This window comes from Myxine glutinosa, chromosome 6 (assembly GCF_964187855.1).
Source record: "Myxine glutinosa chromosome 6, kmMyxGlut1.1, whole genome shotgun sequence".
Lineage (NCBI taxonomy): Eukaryota > Metazoa > Chordata > Myxini > Myxiniformes > Myxinidae > Myxine > Myxine glutinosa.
In genome coordinates this window covers 54237065-54253082 of record NC_136266.1, presented here as the reverse complement: position 1 = coordinate 54253082, position 16018 = coordinate 54237065, and positions in this window count along the sequence as shown.

Here is a 16018-nt window from a genome sequence, read left to right as displayed (position 1 = left end):
TGCAACACAAGCTCTAGTCTGGAAAGTGGTTTTCAATGCCAGCACAAGTGCGAAAAGTGGTTTTGCAACAGCAACACAAAGTGAGACAAATGGTTTTGCAACACTAACACAAGTGCAAAAAGTGATTTTAAGCACGAACAGTAGCGCGAAAAGTGGTTTTCAACACTAGTAGATGTGCAAAAAGTGTTTTTCAAAGCCAGCACAAGTGCAGAAAGTGGTTTTGCAATACTAGCACATGTGTGAAAAGTGGTTTTCAATGCCAGCACAAGTGTGGAAAGTGGATTTGCAACACTAACACAAGTGCAAAAAGTGGTTTTCAATGCCAGCACAAGTGCGAAAAGTGGTTTTGCAAAAGCAACACAAGTGAGACAAATGGTTTTGCAACACTAACACAAGTGCAAAAAGTGGTTTTCAATGCCAGCACAAGTGCGGAAAGTAGTTCTGCAACACTAGCTCAAGTGTGGAAAGTTGTTTTAAACACCAGCACAAGTGCGGAAAATGGTTTTGCAACACTAACACAAGTGCAAAAAGTGGTTTTGCAACACCAACACAAGTGAGGCAAATGGTTTTGCAACACTAACACAAGTGCAAAAAGTGGTTTTCAACGCCAGCACACGTGCGAAAAGTGGTTCTGCAACACAAGCTCAAGTGGAGAACGTGGTTTTCAACATGAGCACAAGTGTGAAAAGTGGTTTTGCAACACCAGCTCAAGTGCTGAGAGTGGATTTCAACGCCAGCAGAAGTGAGACAAATGGTTTTGCAACACTAACACAAGTGCGAAAAGTGGTTTTAAGTACTAACAGGAGCGCGAAAAGTGGTTTTCAACACTAGCAGATGTGCAAAAATTGGTTTTCAACGCCAGCACATGTGACAAAAGTGGTTTTGCAACACAAGCTCTCGTCTGGAAAGTGGTTTTCAATGCCAGCACAAGTGCGAAAAGTGGTTTTGCAACAGCATCACAAGTGAGACAAATGGTTTTGCAACAATAACGAAAGTGCAAAAAGTGGTTTTCAATGCCAGCACAAGTGCGAAAAGTGGTTCTGCAACACAAGCTCAAGTGTGGAAAGTGGTTTTCAATGCCAGCACAAGTGCGGAAAGTAGTTCTGCACCACTATGTCAAGTGAGGAAAGTGGTTTTAAACACCAGGACAAGTGCCGAAAATTCGTTTTGCAACACAAACACAAGTGTAAAAGTGGTTTTGCAACACTAACATAAGTGTGAAAGTGGTTTTGCAACACTAACCCAATTGCGATTTGTGGTTTTCAACACTGGTGCAAGTGCGATAACTGGTATTGCAACACTAACACAAGTGTAAAATGTGGTTTTGCAACACCAAGACAAATGCGAATTGTGGTTTTCAACAATAGTGCAAGTGCGATAAGAGGTTTTGCAACACTAACCCAATTGCGATTTGTTGTTTTCAACACTGGCGCAAGTGCAAAAAGTGGTTTTGCAACACTAACACAAGTGCGAAAAGTCGTTTTGCAACACTAACACAAGTGCAAAAAGTCGTTTTGCAACACTAACACAAGTGCGAAAGTGGTTTTGCAACACCAACACAAGTGCGATAAGTGGTTTTGCAACACTAACACAAGTGTGATGAGTGGTTTTCAACACTAGCAAGTGTCTGAAAGTGGTTTTCAACGGCAGCAGAAGTGTGGAAATTGGTTTTGCAACACTAACACAAATGCGAATAATGGTTTACAACACCAGCACGAGTGCGGAAAGTGGTTTGCAACACTAACACAAGTGTGGAAAGTGGTTTTCAAGGCCAGCACAAGTGTGGAAAGTCGTTTTGCAACACTAACACAAGTGCAAAAAGTGGTTTTCAATGCCAGCACAAGTGAGAAAAGTGGTTCTGCATCACAAGCTCTAGTCTGGAAAGTGGTTTCCAATGCCAGCACATGTGCGAAAATTAGTTCTGCAACACTAGCTCAAGTGTGGAAAGTGGTTTTAAACACCAGCACAAGTGCGGAAAATGGTTTTGCAACACTAACACAAGTGCAGAAAGTGGTTTTAAGCACTAACAGGAGCGCAAAAAGTGGTTTTCAACACGAGCAGATGTGCAAAAAGTGATTTTCAATGCCAGCACAAGTGCAGAAAGTGGTTTTGCAATACTAGCACATGTGTGAAAAGTGGTTTTCAATGCCAGCACATGTGTGGAAAGTGGTTTTGCAACACTAACACAAGTGCAAAAAGTGGTTTTCAATGCCAGCACAAATGACAAAAGTGGTTCTGCAACACAAGCTCTAGTCTGGAAAGTGGTTTTCAATGCCAGCACAAGTGCGAAAAGTGGTTTTGCAACAGCAACACAAGTGACACAAGTGGTTTTCAATGCCAGCAAAAGTGTGGAAAGTGGTTTTGCAACACTAACACAAGTGCAAAAAGTGGTTTTCAATACCAGCACAAGTGCGAAAAGTGGTTTTGCAACAGCAAAACAAGTGAGACAAGTGGTTTTCAATGCCAGCACAATTGTGGAAAGTGGTTTTGCAACACTAACACAAGTGCGAAAAGTGGTTTTGCAACAGCAACACAAGTGAGACAAATGGTTTTGCAACACTAACACAAGTGCAAAAAGTGGTTTTAAACACCAACACAAGTGAGACAAATGGTTTTGCAACACTAACACAAGTGCAAAAAGTAGTTTTCAACGCCAGCACACGTGCGAAAAGTGGTTCTGCAACACAAATTCAAGTGGAGAACGTGGTTTTCAACATGAGCGCAAGTGTGAAAAGTGGTTTTGCAACACCAGCTCAAGTGCGGAGTTTTCCTCTGGTTTTCCTCAAGTGCGGACTTCAAAAACAAATGGTTTTGCAACACTAACACAAGTGCGAAAAGTGGTTTTAAGCACTAACAGGAGTGCGAAAAGTGGTTTTCAACACTAGCAGATGTGCAAAAAGTGGTTTTCAACGCCAGCACAAGTGCAGAAAGTTACTTTGCAATACTAGCACATGTGTGAAAAGTGGTTTTCAATGCCAGCACATGTGCGAAAAGTCGTTCTGCAACACTAGCTCAAGTGTGGAAAGTGGTTTTAAACACCAGCACAAGTGCGGAAAATGGTTTTGCAACACTAAAACAAGTGCAAAAAGTGGTTTTCCAACACTAACACAAGTGAGACAAATGATTTTGCAACACTAACACAAGTGCAAAAAGTGGTTTTCAATGCCAGCACAAGTGACAAAAGTGGTTCTGCAACACAAGCTCTAATCTGGAAAGTGGTTTTCAATGCCAGCACAAGTGCGAAAAGTGGTTTTGCAACAGCAACACAAGTGAGACAAATGCTTTTGCAACACTAGCACAAGTGCAAAAAGTGGTTTTCAATGCCAGCACAAGTGACAAAAGTGGTTCTGCAACACAAGCTCTCGTATGAAAAGTGGTTTTCAATGCCAGCACAAGTGCGAAAAGTGGTTTTGCAACAGCAACACAAGTGAGACAAGTGGTTTTCAATGCCAGCAAAAGTGTGGAAAGTGGTTTTGCAACACTAACACAAGTGCAAAAAGTGGTTTTGCAACACCAACACAAGTGAGACAAATGGTTTTGCAACACTAACACAAGTGCAGAAAGTGGTTTTAAGCACTAACAGGAGCGCAAAAAGTGGTTTTCAACACGAGCAGATGTGCAAAAAGTGATTTTCAACGCCAGCACAAGTGCAGAAAGTGGTTTTGCAATACAAGCACATGTGTGAAAAGTGGTTTTCAATGCCAGCACAAGTGTGGAAAGTGGTTTTGCAACACTAACACAAGTGCAAAAAGTGGTTTTCAATTCCAGCACAAGTGAAAAACGTGGTTCTGCAACAGAAGCTCTAGTCTGGAAAGTGGTTTTCAATGCCAGCACAAGTGTGGAAAGTGGTTTTGCAACACTAACACAAGTGCAAAAAGTGGTTTTCAATGCCAGCACAAGTGTGGAAAGTGGTTTTGCAACACTAACACAAGTGCAAAAAGTGGTTTTCAATGCCAGCACAAGTGACAACAGTGGTTCTGCAACACAAGCTCTAGTCTGGAAAGTGGTTTTCAATGCCAGCACAAGTGCGAAAAGTGGTTTTGCAACAGCAACACAAAGTGAGACAAATGGTTTTGCAACACTAACACAAGTGCAAAAAGTGGTTTTAAGCACGAACAGTAGCGCGAAAAGTAGTTTTCAACACTAGTACATGTGCAAAAAGTGGTTTTCAAAGCCAGCACAAGTGCAGAAAGTGGTTTTGCAATACTAGCACATGTGTGAAAAGTGGTTTTCAATGCCAGCACAAGTGTGGAAAGTGGATTTGCAACACTAACACAAGTGCAAAAAGTGGTTTTCAATGCCAGCACATGTGACAAAAGTGGTTTTGCAACACAAGCTCTCGTCTGGAAAGTGGTTTTCAATGCCAGCACAAGTGCGAAAAGTGGTTTTGCAACAGCATCACAAGTGAGACAAATGGTTTTGCAACAATAACGAAAGTGCAAAAAGTGGTTTTCAATGCCAGCACAGGTGCGAAAAGTGGTTCTGCAACACAAGCTCAAGTGTGGAAAGTGGTTTTCAATGCCAGCACAAGTGCGGAAAGTAGTTCTGCACCACTATCTCAAGTGAGGAAAGTGGTTTTAAACACCAGGACAACTGCCGAAAATTCGTTTTGCAACAATAACACAAGTGCAAAAAGTGGTTTTGCAACACTAATACAAGTGCAAAAAGTGGTTTTGCAACACTAACACAAGTGCGAAAAGTGGTTTTGCAACACAAACACAAGTGTAAAAATGGTTTTGCAACACTAACATAAGTGTGAAAGTGGTTTTGCAACACGAGCACAAGTGCGATAAGAGGTTTTGCAACACTAACCCAATTGTGATTTGTGGTTTTCAACACTGGCGCAAGTGCGAAAAGTGGTATTGCAACACTAACACAAGTGTAAAATGTGGTTTTGCAACACTAAGACAAATGCGAATTGTGGTTTTCAACAATAGCGCAAGTGCGATAAGAGGTTTTGCAACACTAACTCAATTGCGATTTGTGGTTTTCAACAATGGCGCAAGTGCAAAAAGTGGTTTTGCAACACTAACATAAGTGCAAAAAGTCGTTTTGCAACACTAACACAAGTGCGAAAGTGGTTTTGCAACACTAACACAAGTGCGATAAGTGGTTTTGCAACATTAACACAAGTGTGATAAGTGGTTTTCAACACTAGCAGGTGTGCTGAAAGTGGTTTTCAACGGCAGCAGAAGTGTGGAAATTGGTTTTTGCAACACTAACACAAATGCAAATCATGGTTGACAACACCAGCACGAGTGCGGAAAGTGGTTTGCAACACCAACACAAGTGTGGAAAGTGGTTTTCAATGCCAGCACAAGTGTGGAAAGTGGTTTTGCAACACTAACACAAGTGCAAAAAGTGGTTTTCAATGCCAGCACAAGTGAGAAAAGTGGTTCTGCAACACAAGCTCTAGTCTGGAAAGTGGTTTTCAATGCCAGCACATGTGCGAAAAGTAGTTCTGCAACACTAGCTCAAGTGTGGAAAGTGGTTTTAAACACAAGCACAAGTGCGGAAAATGGTTTTGCAACACTAAAACAAGTGCAAAAAGTGGTTTTGCAACACCAACACAAGTGAGACAAATGGTTTTGCAACACTAACACAAGTGCAGAAAGTGGTTTTAAGCACTAACAGGAGCGCAAAAAGTGGTTTTCAACACGAGCAGATGTGCAAAAAGTGATTTTCAACGCCAGCACAAGTGCAGAAAGTGGTTTTGCAATACAAGCACATGTGTGAAAAGTGGTTTTCAATGCCAGCACAAGTGTGGAAAGTGGTTTTGCAACACTAACACAAGTGCAAAAAGTGGTTTTCAATTCCAGCACAAGTGAAAAACGTGGTTCTGCAACAGAAGCTCTAGTCTGGAAAGTGGTTTTCAATGCCAGCACAAGTGTGAAAAGTGGTTTTGCAACACTAACACAAGTGCAAAAAGTGGTTTTCAATGCCAGCACAAGTGACAAAAGTGGTTCTGCAACACAAGCTCTTTTTTTTTTTTTTTTTTTTTTTTTTTTTTTGTATACAAGATCGAGGCTCGTGAAAGAGCAAACATTAATCACACAAAAAGACAAACCGACACACAAAACACAAAAAACAAGGGGAGCGGCAGACAAGATGGGGAGAGAGGGGGGAGGACACAAAAGAGAGGGGGAAGAAGGGGAAGGACACAAACACAACATTTGAGAGCAGGGACATCGGGAGGACTTGGGGGGAGGTGGGAGAGGATTAAAACATATGAACACTGCAAGGACTCTGGGGTGAATTACCGGGGGTAGAAAAGATCAAGGTTTTCGATGGGGGAAGATAAGAGATGGTGGTGAACAGCTGTTTTAAAGACCTGGAGGGAGGAGTGGGATTGAAGGGAGTGGGGGAGTTTGTTCCAGAGGCGGGAGAAAAGGGGAATGAAAGAGTGAAGGTGAGCAGAGAGCCTAGACTTTGGCAGTTTAACCATAAGAGGGTTGCAGGCAGATCTTGTGCGACCTGAAGGAATATTGGGGGGACAGAGCACAGAGAGAGCTGGGGGAGCAAGGCCGGAGAGGAGTCGGTAGAAGACAGAAAGACCACCTACCTGCCTGCGGTGAGTGAGTGAAAGGCCCTCAGAGATAGCTTCATCGCGGGAGATTCCAATGATTCTGAAAGCTTTGGATTCAACAGCGTGAAGCCGAGCCAGGTGTGAGGCAGGAGCACCAGCCCAGAGGGGGGAACAGTATTCCATTGAGCTGCGGATGAAAGCCTTGTATGTGGTGAGGAGCTCAGGTGTGCCAAGGAAGGACTTCGCACGACGGAGGATGCCCAGTCGGCGACTGGCTTTGGAGGCCAGCTTGGAAATGTGGTTTTCCCAAGAAAGATCATGGCAGATAGTGAGACCCAAAAGCTTGAGCGACAGAACTTCTTGGAGAGGATTGTTGAGAAAGTAGATGGGAGGGTTGTCCAGTCGGTCCTTTCGGAGAGACATTGTAAGAGTGTGAGATTTGTCAGGATTGAAAGACATGTTCCACTTGTTTGACCAGTCTGTGATTTTGTCCAGGTCTGCAGAGAGTGAGGAGGCTGCAGACTGCCGATCTGAGGGATGAGGAATGGAGCGACAGAGAGTAGAGTCGTCAGCAAAGAGATAGAGAGGATTTTCAAGAGAGTCAGAGAGATCATTGATGAAGACCAGAAAAAGCACAGGGCCCAGAACACTACCTTGGGGAACTCCAGCCTGAACAGGAAGAGGAGATGAGAGAAACCCATTCAGGGCCACACGTTGACTACGACCAGAGAGGAAGTCCGCCAGCCATGCGTGGAGATTTCCATGGATACCAAAGGAGGAGAGTTTGGAGAGCAGAGCAGGGTGCCAGACCGTATCGAAGGCACGTGAAATGTCAAGGGAGACAGCTCTAATTTCCTGTTTGGCGTTGAGGACCTCCATCCATTGTTGAGAAAGCAGAAGCAGCATGTCCAGAGTAGAGTGACCAGGTCTGAAACCAAATTGATGATCAGAGATCAAGCCATTGGAGAAGAGGAAAGATTTAATATCTGAAGCAATGATGGATTCCATGACTTTGCTGATAATTGGGAGAAGGCTGATTGGTCTGTAGTTGCTGGGATCTGTTTTTGCACCTTTTTTGTGCAAAGCGGTGATGTTGGCTGATTTCCAAGCAGATGGCAGATGACCTTGAGCAAAAGAGAGGGTGAAGAGAACAGAAAGAGGGAGTGAAAGAGCAGAAGAACATGATTTTAGGACCCGTGGGCTGATGCCGTCAGGACCAGTTGCAGAATCAGAGTCGAGGGTTGACAGAAACTTTTCCACCTTGTCAGGAGGAAAGGACACAGAGTCCAGGAGCAGCTTGGTACAACTGGGTACGGTGGGTACAGAGAGGGATGGGTTTGGGACACAAGATTTAGAGGCAAACACAGAGTTGAGGCATTCAGCTTTTTCACGTGCGGAGTCAGCCGTTAAGCCGTTTGAGGTGAGGGAGGGGATGGAGGGGGAACAAACACCAGAAACAGATTTGACCAGACGCCACCAGGATTTGGAAGAGGGAGACAGATAAGAGAGTTCGGTCTTGAGAATGGTGAGATATTGTTTCCTGGCTCTCCTGAGGGTGGACACACAATTGTTTCGGGCTTTGTGAAAGGAAATGAGATTTCCTTCCGTTGGATTTGCTTTCCAGGAGACGAAAGCAAGTTGTTTCAGGGCAACAGCCTCACCACAAGATTCCGTGTACCATGGACGGGAGGAAGGGTATGACAACTGAAGACGAGATGGTATAAATCTGTGCATGAGAGAGAGCAATTTACTTTGAAAGAATTCCCAGGATGAGTTGATGTCAGAGGCGGTAGAGATGGGAGACCAGTCCAGATGATTGATGGCTGCTTGAAGACCGTGCCAGTTGGCCTGAGTGAAATGCCAGACTCGTCGACGCTGAGGAGGCTCTCTGAGAATGGTCAGAGAGATGTCCACTTTGACAAGCACATGATCAGATGAGCCGATTGGAGCAGAAGAAGAGCAGCAGACATTTTCAGGGAAGTTTGTCATAACCAAATCCAGAAGAGAAGATGCTCCGTTGACTGAGATCCGGGTCGGGAAATTGACAGATTGTGTCAGTCCCAGTGAGTCGCAGAAGTCCTTTGCTGAAGAGCCATGGCTGGTGAGAGAGGTACCCACACCCAGCCAACTGGAATGGTGACAATTGAAATCACCACATATGAGGAAGAGAGAGTTGGGATGGGTAGATAGAAGTTGGTCCATATTATCAGACAGTGAGATGTAGATGGAGTCATCGCTGATTGGTGGACGGTACAACACACATATGAACAAAAGGTGGGAGCGAAGGGGAAGCCGTAGCCAAAGGTATTCCTGGGGGTGAGGTGGAGAGAGGGCAGTGGAGGGCGAGTGAGGAAGAGAGTTTTTTATAAAGATAGCAACCCCACCTCCAGGACGAGGCTCAGGTCTATCATACCGGAGGAGGGAGTAACCTGGGAGAGATACCAAGGCTTCAGAGACATCATGAAGGAGGAAAGTTTCTGTTAAGCAGATCACATCTGGTTTGTCAGAAGCAACCTGTATGGAGAGGTCAGTCAAGTTTGAGCGAAGGCCCCGGATGTTTGAGGTCCATACCGTTAATGAAGAGGAAGGGGGAGCATCGGGTCCAGAACAGGGGGGGGGAGGGGTAGGGTAAGATGTGGAAGAGGAGGAAGAGGTAGGGAGAGCTGTTGAAGGTGTGTCAGAGATTTCAGAATAGCTTGGAGAAAGGGAAGAATGGGGCAGACAAAAGGTTTGATGGAGATTGGGTGAGGCACAGTGAGGTGTTATTTGAGGAGGGGGAAGAGCAAGGCAGGAGGTTTGGGGAGATGAAGGTGAAAGTTGGAAGGAGGAAGAAGCAGGGAGGATGCTTTGAGGAGGAGGGGTGAGAGGGGAGTCTAGGAGGGGAGCGAGGGAGAGTCTCGGAGGGGAGGGGTGTGGGGGGAGTTTAGGAGGGAGGGGAGGGAAGGGGCAAGGGGGGAGATTTGAAAGGGATGGGTGATGGGGAGGATTTGGAGGGGAGGGGTGAGATTGGATTTTGAAAAGTGTACGATTCATGGGAAACGAACATTTTTTGCAAAATGAGTTTGAGACCTTCGAGTCAAAAATACGTTTGAGGACACTGGAGGATGGATGGAGTTCTGGATAGTTTATGGAATGTAGAAAGGAGGAACTGTAAGAGATGGTATTATATATATTTTTTGGAATGAATAGATTTGGTGAGCAAGACGAAAGCATCCTTTTGTAGGAAAAGAAGAAAAGGGTGTTATAATATATGAGAGAAAATAGTTGTTCAGGGGAGAGATTATACATTTCTAACCGCGTGATCGCGAATGAAGAACGAACGAACAAATAAGAACAACAAATAAACGAATAAGACCTGGGAAGGAAATATTTTTTGGGTTTTTTTTTTTTTTTTTTTGTGAGTACAGATATTAAACAAGGAGGACGGGGTGAACGACTGGGACGAAACAGAGAACGAAAATAAATTCAGCGCATTCGACGAATCGCTGAGAGAAAAACAAACCACAAGGTCTGAGACGGTACGGTAGTCTAGTCTAAGCCTACGAGTACTAGGCCGCAGAATACTCGATACCATTAACCGACGATTTTGTATACATGAACGAAAAATTAGCACCGAAAATTTTTCCAAAAGATACGCTATAGGTACATACACCGAAAGATAGGTACAGTCTCGACAAAAACACAATTGAGAAATATCACTTAGCTTCGAAAGCGTGAGCGCATGGAGCAGCTTCGAAAAGACGTGATCTCGCGAGATCTCGCGAGATTTGTCTAGTCTGGAAAGTGGTTTTCAATGCCAGCACAAGTGCGAAAAGTGGTTTTGCAACAGCAACACAAGTGAGACAAATGGTTTTCCAACACTAACACAAGTGCAAAAAGTGGTTTTCAATGCCAGCACAAGTGCGGAAAGTAGTTCTGCAACACTAGCTCAAGTGTGGAAAGTTGTTTTAAACACCAGCACAAGTGCGGAAAATGGTTTTGCAACACTAACACAAGTGCAAAAAGTGGTTTTGCAACACCAACACAAGTGAGGAAAATGGTTTTGCAACACTAACACAATTGTAAAAAGTGGTTTTCAACGCCAGCACACGTGCGAAAAGTGGTTCTGCAACACAAGCTCAAGTGGAGAACGTGGTTTTCAACATGAGCGCAAGTGTGAAAAGTGGTTTTGCAACACCAGCTCAAGTGCTAAGAGTGGATTTCAACGCCAGCAGAAGTGAGACAAATGGTTTTGCAACACTAACACAAGTGCGAAAAGTGGTTTTAAGCACTAACAGGAGCGCGAAAAGTGGTTTTCAACACTAGCAGATGTGCAAAAAGTGGTTTTCAACGCCAGCACAAGTGTGGAAAGTGGTTTTGCAACACTCACAAAAGTGCAAAAAGTGGTTTTCAATGCCAGCACAAGTGACAACAGTGGTTCTGCAACACAAGCTCCAGTCTGGAAAGTGGTTTTCAATGCCAGCACAAGTGCGAAAAGTGGTTTTGCAACAGCAACACAAAGTGAGACAAATGGTTTTGCAACACTAACACAAGTGCAAAAAGTGGTTTTAAGCACGAACAGTAGCGCGAAAAGTGGTTTTCAACACTAGTAGATGTGCAAAAAGTGGTTTTGAAAGCCAGCACAAGTGCAGAAAGTGGTTTTGCAATACTAGCACATGTGTGAAAAGTGGTTTTCAATGCCAGCACAAGTGTGGAAAGTGGATTTGCAACACTAACACAAGTGCAAAAGGTGGTTTTCAATGCCAGCACATGTGACAAAAGTGGTTTTGCAACACAAGCTCTCGTCTGGAAAGTGGTTTTCAATGCCAGCACAAGTGCGAAAAGTGGTTTTGCAACAGCATCACAAGTGAGACAAATGGTTTTGCAACAATAACGAAAGTGCAAAAAGTGGTTTTCAATGCCAGCACAAGTGCGAAAAGTGGTTCTGCAACACAAGCTCAAGTGTGGAAAGTGGTTTTCAATGCCAGCACAAGTGCGGAAAGTAGTTTTGCAACACTAACACAAGTGCGAAAAGTGGTTTTGCAACACAAACACAAGTGTAAAAGTGGTTTTGCAACACTAACATAAGTGTGAAAGTGGTTTTGCAACACTAACCCAATTGCGATTTGTGGTTTTCAACACTGGTGCAAGTGCGATAAGTGGTATTGCAACACTAACACAAGTGTAAAATGTGGTTTTGCAACACCAAGACAAATGCGAATTGTGGTTTTCAACAATAGCGCAAGTGCGATAAGAGGTTTTGCAACACTAACCCAATTGCGATTTGTGGTTTTCAACACTGGCGCAAGTGCAAAAAGTGGTTTTGCAACACTAACACAAGTGCGAAAAGTCGTTTTGCAACACTAACACAAGTGCAAAAAGTCGTTTTGCAACACTAACACAAGTGCGAAAGTGGTTTTGCAACACTAACACAAGTGCGATAAGTGGTTTTGCAACACTAACACAAGTGTGATAAGTGGTTTTCAACACTAGCAAGTGTCTGAAAGTGGTTTTCAACGGCAGCAGAAGTGTGGAAATTGGTTTTGCAACACTAACACAAATGCGAATAATGGTTTACAACACCAGCACGAGTGCGGAAAGTGGTTTGCAACACTAACACAAGTGTGGAAAGTGGTTTTCAAGGCCAGCACAAGTGTGGAAAGTCGTTTTGCAACACTAACACAAGTGCAAAAAGTGGTTTTCAATGCCAGCACAAGTGAGAAAAGTGGTTCTGCAACACAAGCTCTAGTCTGGAAAGTGGTTTCCAATGCCAGCACATGTGCGAAAAGTAGTTCTGCAACACTAGCTCAAGTGTGGAAAGTGGTTTTAAACACCAGCACAAGTGCGGAAAATGGTTTTGCAACACTAACACAAGTGCAGAAAGTGGTTTTAAGCACTAACAGGAGCGCAAAAACTGGTTTTCAACACGAGCAGATGTGCAAAAAGTGATTTTCAATGCCAGCACAAGTGCAGAAAGTGGTTTTGCAATACTAGCACATGTGTGAAAAGTGGTTTTCAATGCCTGCACATGTGTGGAAAGTGGTTTTGCAACACTAACACAAGTGCAAAAAGTGGTTTTCAATGCCAGCACAAATGACAAAAGTGGTTCTGCAACACAAGCTCTAGTCTGGAAAGTGGTTTTCAATGCCAGCACAATTGCGAAAAGTGGTTTTGCAACAGCAACACAAGTGACACAAGTGGTTTTCAATGCCAGCAAAAGTGTGGAAAGTGGTTTTGCAACACTAACACAAGTGCAAAAAGTGGTTTTCAATACCAGCACAAGTGCGAAAAGTGGTTTTGCAACAGCAACACAAGTGAGACAAGTGGTTTTCAATGCCAGCACAATTGTGGAAAGTGGTTTTGCAACACTAACAAAAGTGCAAAAAGTGGTTTTCAATGCCAGCACAAGTGACAAAAGTGGTTTTGCAACACTAACACAAGTGCAAAAAGTGGTTTTCAATGCCAGCACAAGTGACAAAAGTGGTTCTGCAACACAAGCTCTAGTCTGGAAAGTGGTTTTCAATGCCAGCACAAGTGCGAAAAGTGGTTTTGCAACAGCAACACAAGTGAGACAAATGGTTTTGCAACACTAACACAAGTGCAAAAAGTGGTTTTAAACACCAACACAAGTGAGACAAATGGTTTTGCAACACTAACACAAGTGCAAAAAGTAGTTTTCAACGGCAGCACACGTGCGAAATGTGGTTCTGCAACACAAGCTCAAGTGGAGAACGTGGTTTTCAACATGAGCGCAAGTGTGAAAAGTGGTTTTGCAACACCAGCTCAAGTGCGGAGTTTTCCTCTGGTTTTCCTCAAGTGCGGACCTCAAAAACAAATGGTTTTGCAACACTAACACAAGTGCGAAAAGTGGTTTTAAGCACTAACAGGAGCGCGAAAAGTGGTTTTCAACACTAGCAGATGTGCAAAAAGTGGTTTTCAACGCCAGCACAAGTGCAGAAAGTTACTTTGCAATTCTAGCACATGTGTGAAAAGTGGTTTTCAATGCCAGCACATGTGCGAAAAGTCGTTCTGCAACACTAGCTCAAGTGTGGAAAGTGGTTTTAAACACCAGCACAAGTGCGGAAAATGGTTTTGCAACACTAAAACAAGTGCAAAAAGTGGTTTTCCAACACTAACACAAGTGAGACAAATGATTTTGCAACACTAACACAAGTGCAAAAAGTGGTTTTCAATGCCAGCACAAGTGACAAAAGTGGTTCTGCAACACAAGCTCTAATCTGGAAAGTGGTTTTGAATGCCAGCACAAGTGCGAAAAGTGGTTTTGCAACAGCAACACAAGTGAGACAAATGGTTTTGCAACACTAGCACAAGTGCAAAAAGTGGTTTTCAATGCCAGCACAAGTGACAAAAGTGGTTCTGCAACACAAGCTCTCGTATGAAAAGTGGTTTTCAATGCCAGCACAAGTGCGAAAAGTGGTTTTGCAACAGCAACACAAGTGAGACAAATGGTTGTGCAACAATAACACAGGTGCAAAAAGTGGTTTTCAACGCCAGCACAAATGTGGAAAGTGGTTTTGCAACACTAACACAAGGGCAAACAGTGGTTTTCAATGCCAGCACAAGTGACAAAAGTGGTTCTGAAACACAAGCTCTAGTCTGGAAAGTGGTTTTCAATGCCAGCACAAGTGCGAAAAGGGCATTTTGCAACAGCAACACAAAGTGAGACAAATGGTTTTGCAACACTAACACAAGTGCGATAAGTGGTTTTCAACACTAGCAAGTGTGCTGAAAGTGGTTTTCAACGGCAGCAGAAGTGTGGAAATTGGTTTTTGCAACACTAACACAAATGCGAATCATGGTTGACAACACCAGCACGAGTGCGGAAAGTGGTTTGCAACACCAACACAAGTGTGGAAAGTGGTTTTCAATGCCAGCACAAGTGTGGAAAGTGGTTTTACAACACTAACACAAGTGCAAAAAGTGGTTTTCAATGCCAGCACAAGTGAGAAAAGTGGTTCTGCAACACTAGCTCAAGTGTGGAAAGTGGTTTTAAACACAAGCACAAGTGCGGAAAATGGTTTTGCAACACTAAAACAAGTGCAAAAAGTGGTTTTGCAACACCAACACAAGCGAGACAAATGGTTTTGCAACACTAACACAAGTGCAGAAAGTGGTTTTAAGCACTAACAGGAGCGCAAAAAGTGGTTTTCAACACGAGCAGATGTGCAAAAAGTGATTTTCAACGCCAGCACAAGTGCAGAAAGTGGTTTTGCAATACAAGCACATGTGTGAAAAGTGGTTTTCAATGCCAGCACAAGTGTGGAAAGTGGTTTTCAATTCCAGCACAAGTGAAAAACATGGTTCTGCAACAGAAGCTCTAGTCTGGAAAGTGGTTTTCAATGCCAGCACAAGTGTGGAAAGTGGTTTTGCAACACTAACACAAGTGCAAAAAGTGGTTTTCTATTCCAGCACAAGTGAAAAACGTGGTTCTGCAACAGAAGCTCTAGTCTGGAAAGTGGTTTTCAATGCCAGCGCAAGTGCGAAAAGTGGTTTTGCAACAGCAACACAAGTGAGACAAATGGTTTTCCAACACTAACACAAGTGCAAAAAGTGGTTTTCAATGCCAGCACAAGTGCGGAAAGTAGTTCTGCAACACTAGCTCAAGTGTGGAAAGTTGTTTTAAACACCAGCACAAGGGCGGAAAATGGTTTTGCAACACTAACACAAGTGCAAAAAGTGGTTTTGCAACACCAACACAAGTGAGGCAAATGGTTTTGCAACACTAACCCAAGTGCAAAAAGTGGTTTTCAACGCCAGCACACGTGCGAAAAGTGGTTCTGCAACACAAGCTCAAGTGGAGAACGTGGTTTTCAACATGAGCGCAAGTGTGAAAAGTGGTTTTATAACACCAGCTCAAGTGCTGAGAGTGGATTTCAACGCCAGCAGAAGTGAGACAAATGGTTTTGCAACACTAACACAAGTGCGAAAAGTGGTTTTAAGCACTAACAGGAGCGAGAAAAGTGGTTTTCAACACTAGCAGATGTGCAAAAAGTGGTTTTCAACGCCAGCACAAGTGCAGAAAGTGGTTTTGCAATACTAGCACATGTGTGAAAAGTGGTTTTCAATGCCAGCACAAGTGTGGAAAGTGGTTTTGCAACACTCACACAAGTGCAAAAAGTGGTTTCCAATGCCAGCACAAGTGACAAAAGTGGTTCTGCAACACAAGCACAAGTATGAAAAGTGGTTTTCAATGCCAGCACAAGTGCGAAAAGTGGTTTTGCAACAGCAGCACAAGTGAGATAAATGGTTGTGCAACAATAACACAAGTGCAAAAAGTGGTTTTCAACGCCAGCACAAGTGTGGAAAGTGGTTTTGCAACACTCACACAAGTGCAAAAAGTGGTTTTCAATGCCAGCACAAGTCAGCACAAGTGACAAAAGTGGTTCTGCAACACAAGCTCTAGTCTGGAAAGTGGTTTTCAATGCCAGCACAAGTGCGAAAAGTGGTTTTGCAACAGCAACACAAAGTGAGACAAATGGTTTTGCAACACTA